Source organism: Ursus arctos, unplaced genomic scaffold (assembly GCF_023065955.2).
Source record: "Ursus arctos isolate Adak ecotype North America unplaced genomic scaffold, UrsArc2.0 scaffold_9, whole genome shotgun sequence".
Classification (NCBI taxonomy): domain Eukaryota; kingdom Metazoa; phylum Chordata; class Mammalia; order Carnivora; family Ursidae; genus Ursus; species Ursus arctos.
In genome coordinates this window covers 40,085,807-40,103,155 of record NW_026623111.1, presented here as the reverse complement: position 1 = coordinate 40,103,155, position 17,349 = coordinate 40,085,807, and the positions used below count along the sequence as shown (strand labels likewise).

The 17,349-nt window shown below is 40.8% G+C and overlaps 1 protein-coding gene across 2 annotated transcripts in view; it reads left to right on the top strand.

Moving 5' to 3' along the window:
* Positions 1–17,349, top strand: part of SCFD2 (sec1 family domain containing 2) — a 426,762-nt gene that overhangs the window by 283,054 nt on the left and 126,359 nt on the right. The gene's annotated exons all lie outside the window — the stretch shown is intronic.

Sequence of the window (17,349 nt, the reverse complement as noted above, 5' to 3'; positions counted from 1 at the left end):
GTGTGAATGTCAGGCATCAGTAAAACTATTAGAGGCAACATAAGATGCCGCAATGCTGAGGGTTCTAGAAACAAGCCTCTACTATTGGGGATCCCACAGATGGTTGCACAAGCCCTTTTAATTAGCATATTATTGACCCAATAATAGCGTCTTTTGAGAGATGTGTTTTATATTCCAGCCCACCAGCTGGCTCGGATATGCTGCTTAAGGATCACATAATAAAAGTCTTTATGAAAATACGCACAGCATATGTCTAGTAGCAGATTTATAATAAGATGAAATAGTCCCCCTGTGGCTCTCTCTCTTTTCACCAAATAAGGAAAATGAATAAATATGCCAAACCTGAGCAAATATTTAGGTTCAGCGAGGGTTTTATCTCATTTACTCATTCTCATATCAACAAGTTTAAAATCTTAACCTCTCTTTTCAAAATTATTTATCTTCACTCTTGGTAAAGATCCTTTACAAAGTTCATCAGTAAGATATGAGACATTGAAAAAGCACGGTGCTTGTTGGCAATGCTGGAAGTTCCATAATGAACTTGCTACTAAGAGGTAACGTGCAAGAAGTGTACATTGGAAGGACTTAATGCGGTTTGCAGAAAAGGCAGAAACGCAAAGAACAGAGATACTTACCATTGCACAGTTTAGAGCATTTTACACTTGATCTTAGCCAAAAGGCCAAGAAGCAATGCAATTTAGAGCATTTTAAAGAAATTTTCAGCCAGAGTAGTCAGAGCAGAGTATCTGTACTAAACTATGTGTTTTCCATTTTTCACACTAGCAAGCTTCCATAATGAAACATTTTAAATCTCAAATTACTTCATTTTTATTGCATTGTAGAAAATTAAATTTTGGTTTGAATGAACCCTATATTATGAAATTGAGGTGTGATTAGAGAAAAAAATATCAAATTCCAGTGTGGACTGTTTATAAAGAAAGATCCTTCTTCAGATGAATTACTTAACTCTGTGCATTCATTCAATACTTCATTAATTCTAGAAAATTGATATTAGAGTAAAACTCATCTCTCTCATAATATCCTTTATGAATCATACTCTCTGGTAGATACATGGGCTAAGAATTGAAAGATATATTAATTCATTTGATAATAGTAACTCAGCAAAGAGTGCTATTTTTTTTAAAGATTTCTTTACTTATTTATTTATTTATTTACTTTAGAGCTCACATGCACACAAGCAGGAGGAGGGGCAGAGGGAAATGGAGAGGGAATCTCAAGCGGACTCCCTGCCGAGCATGGAGTCTAATGCAAGGCGTGACCCCATGACCCATGAGACCACAACCTCAGCCAAAATCCCAAGTCAGATACTCAACCGACTGAGCCACCCAGGTGCCCCAGCGAAGAGTGCTATTAACAGAAATTGGAAGCCAGGAGAGAATCCAGTTCAAAAAGGAATATATATGTAGGGTTTCAGGCCATGGCACCCACCACATCCTTGTTATATGTCCACAGCACTGTGCTAGATGCTGGTGGAGGTGGTTTGTTAGTAGGGTGAGGTCACTGTCCTCTAACAGCCCCATCGGGAAGATAAGCACAAGTGAACATGTCATTAGCAACTCAAGACAGTATGAGATTAAGCACCAAATAAGTGATGCCAAGATAAATCTGGAGAAGGTTCTGAGCAGAAGAAATAAATGAAGGTAACATAGAGCCAGGGAAAGAGAAGTGGCTCTGGGATCGGATAGTCTTAAGAGAGAATCTTGTTTTCACCATTCTGTAACAGCAACATGGTCTTAAGTCAATATCACTGAGCTCCAATTTCCTTGTCTATAAAATAGAGATCAAAATGCCTTCTTTACAAGCTGTTATGATGATCAAATGAGATAATGTATGGAAAGTGCATGATTGGTGCAGGAGGCACCAATTACATGGCAGCTATTCCTATGGCTATTGTGACCTAGCAGAGGCAAGAGTGGGGTAGTCAGTCCTCATGCAAAAGATATGCTTTAACTCAAGGACAGTGAAGGATTTGCTTAGGACCTGCCATTTAAAGACAGGAATAAAAAAAAAAAAAAGACAGGAATCAGTGCGAAGGCTGGTCTAGTAGTAATTTGTCTTAAAAATGGGCTAGAGTCAGCTTGGAGTCAGATTACAGAGGGCCTTGAATGCCAGGAAGAGAAGTTCAGACTACATTGTATTGGCGGTTGGGAACCACTGGACAATATTGACCAAGGTAGTTGCTGGATGAAATTGGTATTTTAAGGCTCTTATTTTGATAGATCTGATAATTGGATATGCAACCTGGATTGGAAGTGAGAGACAGAGAGGGAGAATAAACGTTTATTGAACACCTGTGGTGTATGTTTTAAACCATGGCCTGAAATCAAATCTCTGATCCCGAATGGATTCTCCACTAAGGAAGAATCAATCAGTTTCTCTTCCTCTTTAATGATTGGAAGGTAAAAGCATAGATGAGCTTTTCAGAATTCTGAGGGAAGTAGACTAGAGCAACCAAACTACCATCTATAGTGGAATGAGAGAGAACCATGGTGCTCACAGAAGGAAATTGTAGGATGCAAAATTTTTGAAGGAATATTTTTGTCAGTATTAAAATAGTATGAATTTTTTTTTAATAACAACTGGGTGTTTTCTATTTTCTCTTCCCCTATCCTTTTGTACTTCAAGTAAAAATCATAATGGAGAAGGTTCAGACGCTTCAGACGGAAAGCATGATTTCTCCATTCAAATCCATATTCATTAAAACCAAACTGTATTAAAATGGAGGCTATTTAAAACAAGCTCTTCTGTGAACATTTGAACATCTGTAGGGAAATATACAGGAGCCCAATTATCAATCTGAAAAGTTGTATCCAAAAAAAATTCAATTGCCTTTACAGTGGAGGGTGATCCAAGGAAAGGTGACTCCATTTTGGCAGACTCCCTCATCGATGGAATTCCCTTCAGACTCACATAGAGATTTGCCAGCCCTGGGAGGGGGGAGCAAAGTTGGGGGTGGGCGGAGCAACCACAACTGTATCTACAGAGTTCTCATACTGGATTCCAGTGAATCCCAATAAATAACTCGGTAGATCAGAAAGCAGGAATTTTTCTAGACTTGTATTCATTTTTCTTTTCAAAAGTATCTCTTCAACATGCTGTTCTCATTAAGGAAAATTCTGGGAACTGTGTGACTCTTGACGAGTAAATTTGTGCTTCCAATTAACATTTTCAAAAACTATTGCACTTACAGCCCAACATCGGCCAACACTCTTAAAATTTGTGTAGTACCGCCATTTTATTTTCACTGAGTGCAATCGTAATAAAAACTTCCATATTCTGGCTTACATGGAAGTGATATGTTCCAAGAAAATATCCAAGATCCCAGGGTTTGGTTGAACTGTGACACTGTGTTCATTGTTGGATTGTTCTCATGTTTATCATAGATTTTCTTGTCTTGCTTGGCCAGGGTGAGTTCTCTGGCCTGTAGCAGATAGATGTGGTTTTAAAGTGATTAGACATTTTTCTGTGAAAAGACAACTTTATATCTGAGAGAACATTAAATGTTTAAAAGTCCTAAGGTTTGGAGACTATAAAAAGCTTTGATTTTCCATGCACCAGTGCTCAGAGGATATGTCTTGTATTGGTTTGCCTCTTTCATTTGGTTACATAAAATGTTCTTTGAAACCTGGCAAACAGTTGCTGATTGGCAACACAAATTCTGTCTCAAAGGGAAATTGCCAATCTTACCTTCAAATCTGACTCGAAATTCAGAGTAGAGCTTCCACTTCAAATATTGCGAAAACCTATTTTTAAGTGCCCCGCAGAAAACTCACTTAAATGCTGTGCTTTTATGGGGAAATACATGCATAGCTTCAGCTCAAGCCATCAGATTTTATATCTTTATAATTTTGCATTATGAAAAAAAATCTATTTGTTTAAAAACTCCATACATTATTATAATATGGAAATCATAGAAAATGAAAGTCCTTTATCATCCAACCTTTCAAAATATCTTTCTGTTACTTTTTTGGAGAATATTTCTCCCTATTTTTTTTCTGTAGAGTTACTAATGTACACATGCATATATTCATTAAAATGGTTTGGGTTCACCATATGCCTCTACTTCTACAACTTACTTTTCTCCCTTACACATGTTTTCTGCTGTTATATACAAACCTACCTTATTCTTTTTTAACAGAAATATTTTATTCCTTTGTGAAGTGGCCCATAATTTACCTCTGTTGATGGACATTTACATGAGACATTGTTCATTTACTTTTTAATTTACATACAAGGAAATTCACTGTATGTGCAAGCAGTATAAAGTTCTATGAGTTTTGATGAGTGAATGCAGTCATGTAACTACCACGACAATGCAAATGCAGAGTTCATCAGTCTAACGCTTTCACTATACTGTTCCTTTGTGGTCAGCCCCTTCTCCCACCACCAGCCCTTGGCAATCACCGAGCTATTTTCTGTCCCCATAATCTTAGTATTTCTAGAATAACATAAAAATGGAATCATGCAGCATGTAGCCTTTTGAATATGGCTTCTTGCACTTAGCATAATGTGTCTGTATCTATCAGTGTTACTGTATGTACCTATAGTTCATTTATTTTTATTGTTGAATAGTCTTCTGTTGTGTGGAGGTGCCAGTTCCTTTGTCCCTTCAGCAGCTGAAGGACATTTGGGTTGTTTCCAGTTTTTGAAATTTTGAAAAAAGCTACGATAAATATTCATGTACAGGTTTTTGTGTTAATGTAAGCTTTAATTTCATTTGGGTAAATGTCCAAGAGTGAGATTACTGGCTCACATGATAAGTGTATGTTTAACTTTACAAGAAACTGACAGATTGTTTCCAAAGTGCCTGTACCATTTTGTATTCCCACCAGCAACGTGTGAGTGTTCTAGTTTTATGTACTCTCATCAGTGTGTGGTATTGTCAGCTTTTTTGTTTTTTGAACCATTCCAATAGGTGTGTGGTGGTGTCTCGTTGTGGTTCGAATTTGCATTTCCCTGGTGACTAATGATATTTGGTATCTTTTCATATACTTATTTGCCTTCATGTATCTTCTTAGGTAAAGTGTCGGTCCAAATCTTTTCCCATTTTCTCATTGGAGTATTTTCTTATCGAGTTTTAAGCATGCTTTGTATTTTCTGGATCCAAGTTCTTTATTGGATGTGTTTTGCAAATATTTCTCCCAGATCATATTTGTCTTTGCAAACTGTATCTTTTTGCAGATCAGAAACTTTACATTTTGATATCCAATTTATCTTTTTAAAATGGATTTTAATTCTGTTGTCATATCTAAATCTTGCCCTAACCTAAGACATCAACACTTTTCTCCTTTGTTTTCTTCCAAAAGTTTTATAGTTTTATCTCTTACATTCAGATCTTTGATCCATGTAGAGTTAGTTTTCATATAAAAGATAAGATATTGAGGTTCATCTTTTTACTTAAGAATGTTCAATAGTTTCAGCACCATTCATTGAAAAGATTAACTTTTGTCTATTGAACTGTCTTGCGCATTTACCAAAATCAAGTAATCATATGTATGTGGTTATATTTTTAGATACTTTATTCTATTCCAAAGTTATGAATTTTTAAGGTCTGCCATATTGCTACTAAATCCATTCTGAGAAATGAAGCTACCAAATCCCAGTTAGACTACACATTTGTATATAGCTTAATGAAGTCAAGGTGAGCACATTTTATACTTAAGCTCATGTCATTAAACACTTGCATTGTTTAAGGCAGAGTTGGGCATGGGGAGAACAAAGTCAATGAGAAATAATGTGTGCACCTTTGGTTTAAATACTTTTAGTGGGATTTTTCGAAAGGTAAAGATTGGAGTTAAAATTTCCAGATTCTTCCTAATAGGGAAAGTGTGAAATTCCAAAATGATTCCCCCTTACACTCATGTGCACACACACATGTGCACACACACATATATACCACATACCAAAAGGAAAATTTTATAGTTCAAAAACATTTGCTATTTGTGTAAACTGAAAATAATAGAATCTTTTTATTACTAAAAGCTTGACTTTCTTCTTGTATTGGGACAGAGTATTAGAAACTGACTTTTTTTGGGGGGTTTCAACCAACAGGATCCTAAAGCAAGGTATAAAATATACATAACATGCCTTTATCAATGACATGGGTCAGAAAACAACCCCCTCCCATCTATCTCTCCTCTTTGGATTACTAGCTTACTATATTCTGGCCTACCTAACCCTTAAAAGCCCTGAGGACTTTTCATCAAGCAACTGAACCAACACTGTGGTAGGGAAATTAAAAAAAAAAAAAATTCTTTAGCAAACTTAAAAAGATCCAGACAGGCGCTCCCTCTCTATACTTAACCCGTTAAATGCTTGACCAGGGAAAACTCAGAACACTAGGGAAGATCTTTCTTCTCCTTCTTTTTCCCTTCCTCTATCCTTCTCTCCCTTGTTTTCTTCTATCCATATTGAATAGGTGGCACTGAGCCATGTCAGGAAGGAATATGCCAGTTTCTCCCTGATAATTTAGTTGGACAAGGAACACATATTTGCAGAACATATAAGTAATATAGTACAATTCACAAAGAATTCTGCAAAACTGAGTTTTACTACAGTGCACTGATGTATTTTTTTTACCAATAAAATAAAATAGTGGCCGCCTTTGTCTAATTAGCCCCCCAAAAAAGTCTATCTTAGAAAAAATAATGGAATCTGAATTAGCACAAAAATTTAGTTATTTTTCATTAAATATACGTATATTAATTGCTCATACTCTTCTACAGATCCCCAGATTTCCAGGTAAAGAATGAAAAGAATTACCAAAGTGATGAATGGAAAGAGTACTTGGGATTATAGACACTGGGGCCTGAGAGGGATCCCTCTAATCACCTTATCCAAGCTGGTCAGGAAACCCACACTGGACAGCCTCACCCATTTTTACCAAAGACACTGCCAGGACACTGCAGAGCTGGATCAGTGCCTTCCTGTGAATAACTGCACAAAGAGTACCTCAGACGGTCTTGGAGAAGAGGGTGGGCCTGAGTGACGATGGAGCAGGCCCCAAGACAGAGCAGACAACGGCAGCCAGGAAGGGGTGGAGGGTACTGGGTAGGCCAGTGATGTGTTTGCAGAGCTCTCGAGTTCGGAGCACTCCAGGCAAACAAGTCCATGGTTCTGGATGAGACAGGCCCACTAACTGCTGCTCTAGCCAATGGGAACTCAAGAGCATCTATTATGCAGGCGTGTATTGATTCTGTCAGGTCCTCAGAGTGAATTAATAATGCGCTGCTGTTTCAAAAGAGTGAAGCGTGCACGTCTCATTTGGTCAGAGCAGTTATAACTTCACACTTTTACTAGTAGGAAAATCTGGAAGAGTTTAGTAACAATTTTCAACTTTGGAATTTGTCATTCTCCAGTCCTTGCTTTTTCCTTTTTCTTTCTCTCTCTCTCTCTTTTTTAATTGTTTAAGTTAGAAAGTTTGCATCTCATTAAGCTTCTTCTATTGACACAGACCACACCCTATTCCAGTGACCTTGAAGAAGCTATTGTCACTGCTCTGGTTGCCTGGAAGTTATGGAGTGGTTCAGACAACCAGAAGGATCCGGTTCCTAGAAGGACTGCCCAAAAATTAGAGGTTAGGAAGTAGCAATACAATGGCAAGCCAGTATGGATTTGTAGGATTCTCAAAATAACTTCATCCTGGGATCCACCACTGACAGGAGATTAATTCAACCCTGGAGATGCCCCTCTCCAAGCATGGGCCCTGCTATCCCTATTTCCCACTTAGTGTATCGCTGTAAAACTGGGCTGTGGCTTGGCCACAGTGCTGTAGAGGGACTGGTCAGGGAACTCAGAGATGGCATCTTTAGCTCCTGTTAAGTCATCTGTTTATCCAGCAAGTACCTACTGAATGTCTACTGTGTGCCAGGCATTGTGCGAGACATTGGAAATGAAGTGTTAGTTCCCACCCTTGTGGAGCTCCGTTACACCTCAAATTAGCAGAATTGGGCAAGTTCTCCTCTTCTGTAAATGAAGGACCTGGACTGCATGTTCTCGCAAGGTCCTTTACAACCAGAATATTCTACTCCTGAAAGCAGAGCATCCCCAGTATCTCTTAGGGGAACTGAAGTACAATTAAGCAGTAGGGGAAAAAACTCCTAGTGTAACAATTTAACACTAAGAAGGGGGGGGGTGTATTTTGTTTTAGTTGTGATAGCTTTTGGGGAAATTTTTATGGAGTTTTTCTGAGAAGAGGAAAGAAGAAAAGGAAAAACTTTAGAAGTTTATACCTGCCTTCTTAATTCAAGTAGGTGTTGAGAACATAATTTAATTCAGTCTAGGTAAAAAAATCTCTTGAAACTTTTAATATATGGAATTGTCCTTGTGCAAATCAAATTTGTTTTACCCTTATATTTAACAAAGTGAGATTTTGACAAACCGTTATTTAAAAATTAAATCCATGAACTCAATAATCATACTCCAATGAACAAATTCTGAGTCTCCTGGGGGACAGCCCAGCAGGCCACATGGGCCATCAGAGGGGAGTGAGAAGGCACAATCCTTGTCTTCAAAGAGCTCACAGTGTGTAGTTTCTCCAGCAGGGACTGAGTAGCTTTTTTAAATTCTGGGTTTTTTTTATACTTGAGTCTTTAGCATTTATAATGGAAATACGATGACCTTGGCCATATCAGGAGGGGGATGGGAGATGTGATTGCACCATACAACATGCTGTGAAGGCTTTGGAAGTGCAAACTTGGTGGAGGGAGCTGTCTTCCTCCCAGAAGGTAAGCTCTACATTGTACTTCCTGGGCATTTTCTATCAGCAGCACAGAGAGTATTCCGTTTTCTTTGATGTATTTCTGGGTTTGGAAGTATCAATGCCGTTTGGCATCAATTAAACTAAAAAATGTTTTCTCGTGGATTAACAAAAATGTTTGCTTTAGTGTTGATTTTCTAATTTTGTTTTAAAATAGATCTCCCCATCTGTGTCTCATCCAGGACAACTTGGAAATAAAGATATTTTTAAGTGCATAAATGCGATTTGAGAATTTGAAAAACTTAGTGTGGTGTTTATATGAGCAAGTATAGATTCCTATTTCAGAGGTGGCCACCCAGAAGGGCTACGCCACCTTCCCCTGTGTTTTACCCTCCTTCTCCTTTTCATTCCATTCCTCTGATTCCTAACTATCATAATAGAAGCTCTCAGCAGAGCAAACACAGCAGGGCGGTGGAGATGCTCACGGGATGGCTCAATCACACGTGCCCTGTTGGGCCGTGAATAGATGAGCTCCAGCATAGCCAGTGGACCCAATGTAGCAGATACAGAGTCTCAGTGGATATTCTGAGATGGGGGGAAACCCCACAATTTTAGAAGCTATATTAATGCCTCTGAGTTACAAGGACTGCCTTCTTCAGACTGCTTGGGCTTAGGATAATCTGGGCCACTGTGTGACTGTTGAAGTGGGGACAGGACAGAGACAGAGGGATACTGGAATCCTTCTGCAGTAACATAATCCCCCAGGTCAGCTAAGAAGCTTACTTGGAGTGGTTGCAGGAAAGGAAGATGACTGAAGGCATTAAAAATAACCTCGTAATAACAATACTATCAGTGTCTCATGCATGAGAGACTATGGACTCTGAGAAACAAACTGAGGGCTTCAGAGGGGAGGAGGTTGGGGGAATGGGATAGACCGGTGATGGGTAGTAAGGAGGGCACGTATTGCATGGTGCACTGGGTATTATACGCAACTAATGAATCATGGAACCTTGCATCAGAAACCAGGGATGTACTGTATGGTGACTAACATAATATAATAAAAAAAACATTAAAAAAATACTATCAGTGATTACTGGGGGAAAATGGGATATTTTATTTTTATAACAAAATTTATAAAATTTTGGCAGAAAGTAAACATCCCAATTTGGCAGTAGATAGCTGGTCTTGAAAACAGGCCAAACTAAGAGTTTATAAAGAACCATAGGGTCCTAGCCTACCATTTATTCATTCAAACTTTTATTCATCAAATATCTATTAATTGGCTACTTTATGTCACTTTTCCTCAAACTTCCTCCCCTCCTCCATCTTTTCCTTAGATATATTACTCCAAGTCAATCATGCCATTTTAAAAAATAGGGCTTTAAATCCTGTTACCCTGGAATATGCTGGGTAAAAAGCCTTTGGTTTTCAGTGTGTGTTAGCCTGTTTGAGCTTAATAAGAAAAGAATTGAGCCAGCCATCACCACTCTAGAGAACTCTTCTGGCGCCAAAATGTAGCCCAGAGCCCTTCATATTGGGGAGATTAATGAATCTTCAAGTCTTCAGGTTTCCTTGTGAAGGCTAGGACTGGCCATTATGGTTTTAGAAACACAGCCACAAGTATTTAATGAAAGCAGACATCTTGAAAACAGGAGGTTTCCATTGGTTGGTTATTTCCACATGCCCAAGAACAGAGCTGCTGCTGACTGTGAAGTTTACGTTCCAAGTCAGCCTCAGGTTCACGGGGGGAGGCGGGGACCACATCTCTAGAACTCTGACTTGTCAGCTGGGCTTCCCCCACCACCTGCAGTCTCCCACCCGGACAGAGAGATGTTCTCCATGTTGGGGATGAAGTTTGCCCTTGAGTGTCTAATTTCACATGGCAAGGGTGGTGCCACAGGCCAGTGGTGACAGAGCACACACACCTCCACTCCTCAGGTGGCACTCCAGATCGGCCCCCGGAGTTGCCTTTGTTAACATCATGCCAAAAGAGATCCAGAGTGTTTCCAGAGAAACCGGCTATAAAAACAGTGATGATGCCAGGGCAAAAAGAAAATAAGAGTCAAAAATAAAATGAAATTGAAGGTAAGATAAAGAAAATCACTGATACAATTACAAAACATAAAAGCCACAGGGTCCTGTATCATTGATATTGGTCTAGATTTGGCACAGAGCTTCCTAGCAGCCAAAGAAAAGAGAGAGAACTCAGGTTAGTTAGAATTTGGAAGAGGGGACTGATGTCACAGCATTCCGCCCGCCCAGACTCCACCTTCTCAGTAAGAGCTACATCTGGTGGATTCCTAGACCGGCCTGTAGCCACGCCATCATTTTCAGGGCCAGGTTCACATGGGTCTGTGATTCCTTTTTCCGAAGTATGCTTTGGGAAGCTGGTATCCTGATGTCCCCAAGGTACTGTTGGGTCAGGAGTTCGATGAACTGGAGACACAGCTGCGGATTTCAGTTTCTCATCTCAGCAATACTCATCTTTGGGGGAGACAATTCAAATCATAAAGAAGGAATGCGGGGCTCCTGGGGGGCTCAGTCAATTAAGTCAGGTCATGATCCCAGGGTCCTGGGATGAGGCCTATGTAGGGCTCCCTGCTCAGCAGGGAGTCTGCTTCTCCCTCCCCCTCTGCCCCTTCCCCTGCTCATGTAGTTCTCTCTCTCTGTCTCTCAAATAAATAAAATCTTTAAAAAAAGAAAGAAGGAAGGAATGGGAATTTAGGGACATGAACTAGTTGTTTAAAATAAGGTGTAGTATCACAGGAAAGGATTTTTTCCTCCCCGGCGTTTAATTTTACATTTAGACCCGTATAGTCATGAGTCTAAATATTTACTGGGCTCTCTATGTACAAAGGTCTCAAGAAGACACAACTACCCACATGCACCGTAAATTAGATCAGTTGCCGACGTTGTGCTACAGAAGTTTAATGTGTATTTCTATACCCTTTTGTGTATTAAGCTCCGCTTCATCTATAGTCTTACCTGGCCCCATTTTTTCACTTATACAATAAAGAAGTCTTACACTGCAGCTTTGTGCCAGGCCCTGTGCCAGGCGCAGGGGATAAAGCAGAGTAAAAATGTCAAAATCTCCACACACGTAGTTTATAATTATTATTTTGCTGTTGTTACTTAATGTTAAGAAGAAATAGTTTACTCTTGCATTTTTTTCTAGCTGACCAATCTGTCTCTTAAGTATTATCTCATTTCTATTTTGATCTCTAAATTACCCTGTGAGGTAGTTTGGCAAGAATTAATCCCCCTTTTAGAGATCAGGAAAAAGTTGAAACTTGCCAAAGTCACACAGAACTGGGATTCCAAACCAGTTCTCTCTGCTCTAACGCCTAACCTTTCTCAAATACACCATTCTCCCGATTAGGTATTTTCCCTTTGCCTCCTGACCTCCAATTTGCTGGATGAAAAAAAGATAACCAGCTCTTTGTAATACTCTAGATGCAGACAGGCACATTTCTCAGAAAACCAAGCAGATCAGAAGCAATCATCAGGGGGCACCTGGGTGCGCAGTCATTAAGCGTCTGCCTTCGGCTCAGGGCGTGATCCCAGCGTTCTGGGATCGAGTCCCGCATCAGGCTCCTCTGCTGGAAGCCTGCTGCTTCCTCTCCCATTTCCCCTGCTTGTGTTCCCTCTCCCACTGGCTGTCTCTCTCTCTGTCAAATAAATAAATAAATAAATCTTAAAAAAAAAAAAAAAGAAGCAATCATCAGAACACGGGGCTTCTTTGATTTGCTGGCTGATTTAATGTCCGCCTCTGAGAGCCTCAGACGCACTGGCCGGGCCAGCTCAGGCATATTTCCAGGGCTGCCTTATAGGTAAAGACAGAAAGATACTGTGTTCTTATGCCTTGTCACTGTCAGTTGCAAAAATTCAGGCCCCAGGAAGAGAAAATAACGTTTTTCAATACTTGTTCTTTTTTATATGCATCTCTCAGTAGTTAACCTGCATTTGACATCATTTTGCTGTCCAACCTCCTTTCCCGTCCTACCAGAGATAATGTTTCCTACCCCCCAAAGTTCAAGAACAAGACACGATGGTAGAAGTGCTTCCGACAGCACCACAAATCACTTGACGACATCCCCAGTGGCGTTAACCATCATGCTTCATGATACATGGACCTGTGGCCCCTCCTCATTTTTCATGTTGGGATGCTGGCATCCAGTCGTTGGATTAGAATTGGCCCAGTAATGTTTTCCATCTGCCGGCTTGGCACCAGTCGTCACAGAGTGTCACCTGGGTTCTGTCTTACGGTCTCTAGGGCCCAGGCTAGAGGCACTACAGAAGAACAACTACCTTATTCATCTGTCAGCACTGTTTACTCTTTGTGAACAAAACAAGATTTTGCTGAAGTATATAAAAGAAATTTACTGGAAAGGAAAAGTCTAGTCAAAAAGGCCTGAAAAGCGTTTCCCCACCATCTCTCTTCTTTTCCTCTCCCGCACATCTTCAGACTCTGACAGATCTCCAGTGTCACCTTCTCTGAGGAGCTGTTCCCAACACCCTCAACCCCCATGTGCCCCTGGAGGACTTATTTCATCCTGCATTGTGTCACCATTATTTATTTGTATTTCTTTCTCTCCCACTAGACTGTAAACTCTTCAAAAGAGAACAGGCGCTGTATCTTTTAAAGTTCATACCATACACTATGTTTCCATTCAGGGTATGATTTACAAGTTTAGAGAAAAAAATGGTAATCTGTTAGTTTTCAACTGAATCTACAGGAATAAAATATGGTCAAAGTTGCCATTATAAAAAATGAATTAGTTAAAACCTTTTTCCCTTCTATAAAAAGTTAGGAATAGAAATTCAGTGTTGTGGTTTTAAGATATCCTTTTTTAAAATTTTTTAAAAGATTTTATTTATTTATGAGAAAGAGAGACCATGAGTCGAGGGAGAGGGGCAAAGGCAGAGGGAGAAGCAGGCTCCCCAGTGAGCCGGGAGCCCAACATGGGACTCGATCCCACGACCCTGGGATCATGACCTGAGTCCGAGGCAGATACCTAACTGACTGAGCCACCCAGATGTCCCTAGAAGGCTTTTTTAATGTATCACGTTAATGGTGGTTTCAAGTTTAGGGAAAGATTCTGGAAGCAATTCCGGATGGAGGAATGTCTGAGACAAAATTTCGACTCAAACATCAGCCAAACCATCCACCCTGGCCGAAGACCCTGCACACCAACTTGTCATCGAAGGACAGAGCCAAGTATTCATGACTGGCCCTCACCTGAATAGTAACCTAGACACCCAGGCTCCATCTTCTTCAATGCCTGCTTACGCTGGCCACATCCAGCAGCTCTTTATGGGCCAAGTGTGGAAGTGACACACACCACTTGTGCCCAGGAGGAAGGGGAACAGCTCTGCTCCTCCTCTGAGATCTGAATTCATCTCTTTCGAAACCTAGACCCTGGCATAGCAGAGTGAGGAAGGACTGGGAGACCCAAACACCGGAGCGATTTGGCCAGGAATCACTAGGAGTTGGTGACTGACTGCATAGGGAAGGAGGAAAGCAAGAATGATAGTTTCCTAACTTCCTCCTGTGTCTGTCCTGTGTGTCTTCAGGCTCTCTGAAAGTTATTTCTAAAAAGTGACCAGACAGGGCTCTGGATAGGTTGTCTGTTATTTAGTTCTGCATCAGTGACCTGTTAACTCACAAGATGTATAGTATAAACTGGCTTTTCCCATCCCCTCTAGACCATATGCGTGTTTAGTGGGACCATACCCTGATTCGAAAGAGAATATCATTGAATTAATGTGAATTAACATTAGCAAGTACAGTACTGTTACAAACACGTTCAAGGCCTTTACAGTGAGGAAAAGTCATGAAATGACAGGCTAATTTAGTGTGTGGGCCCCGGAAAAACTATTATCTTTTCAAAAATAGTTGTAAAAGAGAAGAATCAACCAAGACAAGCTGGTCGCTAATGGTTTTGGCGTGGGAGGAAAAACTGCCTTGCAATTCTTGGCTCTGAGGTGGGGTCAGGAAGGTCAGTAGCCCAGCGTTGACCTTTGTGTTTGGAATCTTTCATATTGACTCACCAGACTCTTGTAATTTGGTCAGCCAAATGGCAGAAATGTAGACGGCAGTCTCTGCGCCTGAACTTTAAACCTCCCGAGTTGCTTGTCCTTGATGATAATAATTAGCATTGCTTGGGATCCAAAGCAGAGTAGCCACCTAAGACCTACCATATTAATCTAAATTAAATCAGTGAGAAGCCGCTGGGAAGATGGGGGTGGGCAGCTGAGTTGCAGCACTCTATACCTTTGTATTTCGTTCATTTGGAAGCCTGTTTGGAGGTAATTTTCTACAAGAGTGTTATGTCTGAGAGAATGAGAATTTCCTCAACACGGACATGATCACAATCTTCTCAAGAGCCAGTGTTCTCCAGTCTCTTTAAATCCAAGTGGGATTTTTCCTCCTTATTTCTTCTCCTGATGATGTCACTCAATAGTCAGTCCAATGGTATTTTTCAAAATTAAGAAATATCGGTTTATGGTAGAAAACTATGAAGCCAAAAATTTTAAATCAACTTTAATCCCATCACCAGAGATAATCACTGTAAATATTTGGTAAGTTTCTTTCAATTCATAGGCATGTGTATATATAAGTATGTATATGCCTATATAAATAAAGCTTAAATACAAATTAACCTTGATATCAGGAGTACTTACCAAGTTATTTTCAAAAATTCCTCTTTAATAGTTGCATTATATTTTAAGAGCTACTATTATTTATTGAAGCATTTCCTATTTTTGGACATTTCAGTTGTTTCCAGATTTTGAACATCCTTGTGCATAAATCTTTGTCCTTATCTTTGATTACTTCCTTAGGCTAAAGTCATAGAAATGGAATTACTAGGTCAAAGGGCACAATTCTTTTTAAGACTCCTGACGAATATGAGTCACGTTGCACCCCAGGAAATTTGCCGCAGTTTATTTGTTTCATCTGGGTATGAGAGAGCCTGTCTGAGTAAAATCGTTTCTGCATTGAGTAGTACTTTACTCCTCAAGTGAGAGTTGGAACATTCCACTGGACTATCATATCTGTAGCTTTATAAGCTGCTCTGCTTAATAACAGAGTGAGTACATACTGCGAGAGGCTGTTACAACAAGCCTTATTATGGCTGCCATTAGTCTAAAGCCTAATAAGAACGGACCAGACCGTCTGAGCCGTGTCCAGCATGAGCACATGCATTGCATAGTTCTTAATGAGCAAAGTCAGGCTGGTGTGAGTTTTGTTATACTTGCTTGTCCTAAGCATCCTATGAGAGGGTTGTGTCTGGTCTCCAAAGTCAATATGCTGGGACTCTTCCCCAGAAATGTCTGTCCAGCAATAACGGAGACTAGAAGCATGAAAACTGCACATCATGGGCCCAGTGGAGTTTTCCTGCTGACAAAGAATTGATTGACTGAATATAAATCACTCTGACTTGAGTGATTCTGTCCACTCAGGATGAATTGGGGAGAAATCACCAGAAGGAAATTGGCCTCTGAAGTGTGAGAACATTGGATTATTGCCGTCAGGAGCAATGCTTGTCAGGAGCACTGCATTTTCGCCTTATCTTGCCTCTCGTGTTATTCAGAGCACCGTTGGAGCGGAGTACGACTTAGACCTACCTTTCTGTAGGTGTGCACGTTCTACGTATTTCCTTTTCCAGTTTAGTCAGCTATGAATAATAGATTTATGATAGTTCATTTTAGTTTTTTAATGCTTGGTTTATTCCGTAACAATATCAAAATTTTGCCTGTTTTTCCTTAAATGCTTAACAGTGTCCTATAAATCAATAAATCATTCAGTGAATGTGAGGGCCTGGCCCTCTTACACTCCCTGGGATTAGCACAGCGAATACATCCAGCAAATCTCTGCCATCCTAGAGCTTACGATGTGGTGTGGGAAGACAATAAACAAATACAGAGCATGTCGCATGCTGATTGTAGGTTTGGAGAAAAAGCAGCGAAGGGGAGCAGGAGGGCACTGAGGAGGCTGTGGGTATGCCCTTGTACAGGGCATGGTCAGGAAAGGCCCCCTGAAATGGAGACATATGAGCAGACCTAAAGAGAGCAAGGCAGGGTGAGCCTTTTGATATTTTTTGCTATTTGGGGGGATGCCGTACCAGGTAGGGGAACTTGTAAAAGCAAAGGCCCTGAAGCAGCAGCTCGCTTGGTCCATTCCAGGCCCAAGAGCCCGAAGGCTGGAATGAGTGAGTGGGGGCAGGAGGAGGGATGGCAGAGTGCAGAGCAAGGAGGACCTAGTCGGCCTTCAGGGAGGCTTTGGCTTGGGCTCTGCGTGAGCCAGGGGGCTTTGAGTCGAGAAGTGACACGATTGGACTTCAGTTTTTGCTGGCAGCAGAGGTGATTTATTCACCGAAGCAGGAGGAAAGCCAGCGTTCTGTGGGCGCAGGTGCAGGGCTCGCCGGGTGGGAGGCGGGCCCCCGTGGAAGGCCTCGATCATGGCTTCAGCTCCTCCGTCAAGTAGGAAGTCAGGCCGCCAGCCAGCGGCAGGGCTGAGGGAGGAAGCCCAGGAGCGCTGAGGAAAGGAGAGGGTTTGAAGTTAAGGTTAAGGTTGGGGAGGGTGGAAAAGCGAATGGAGAAGTGTAGGAGGAGTGAGAATTGATACG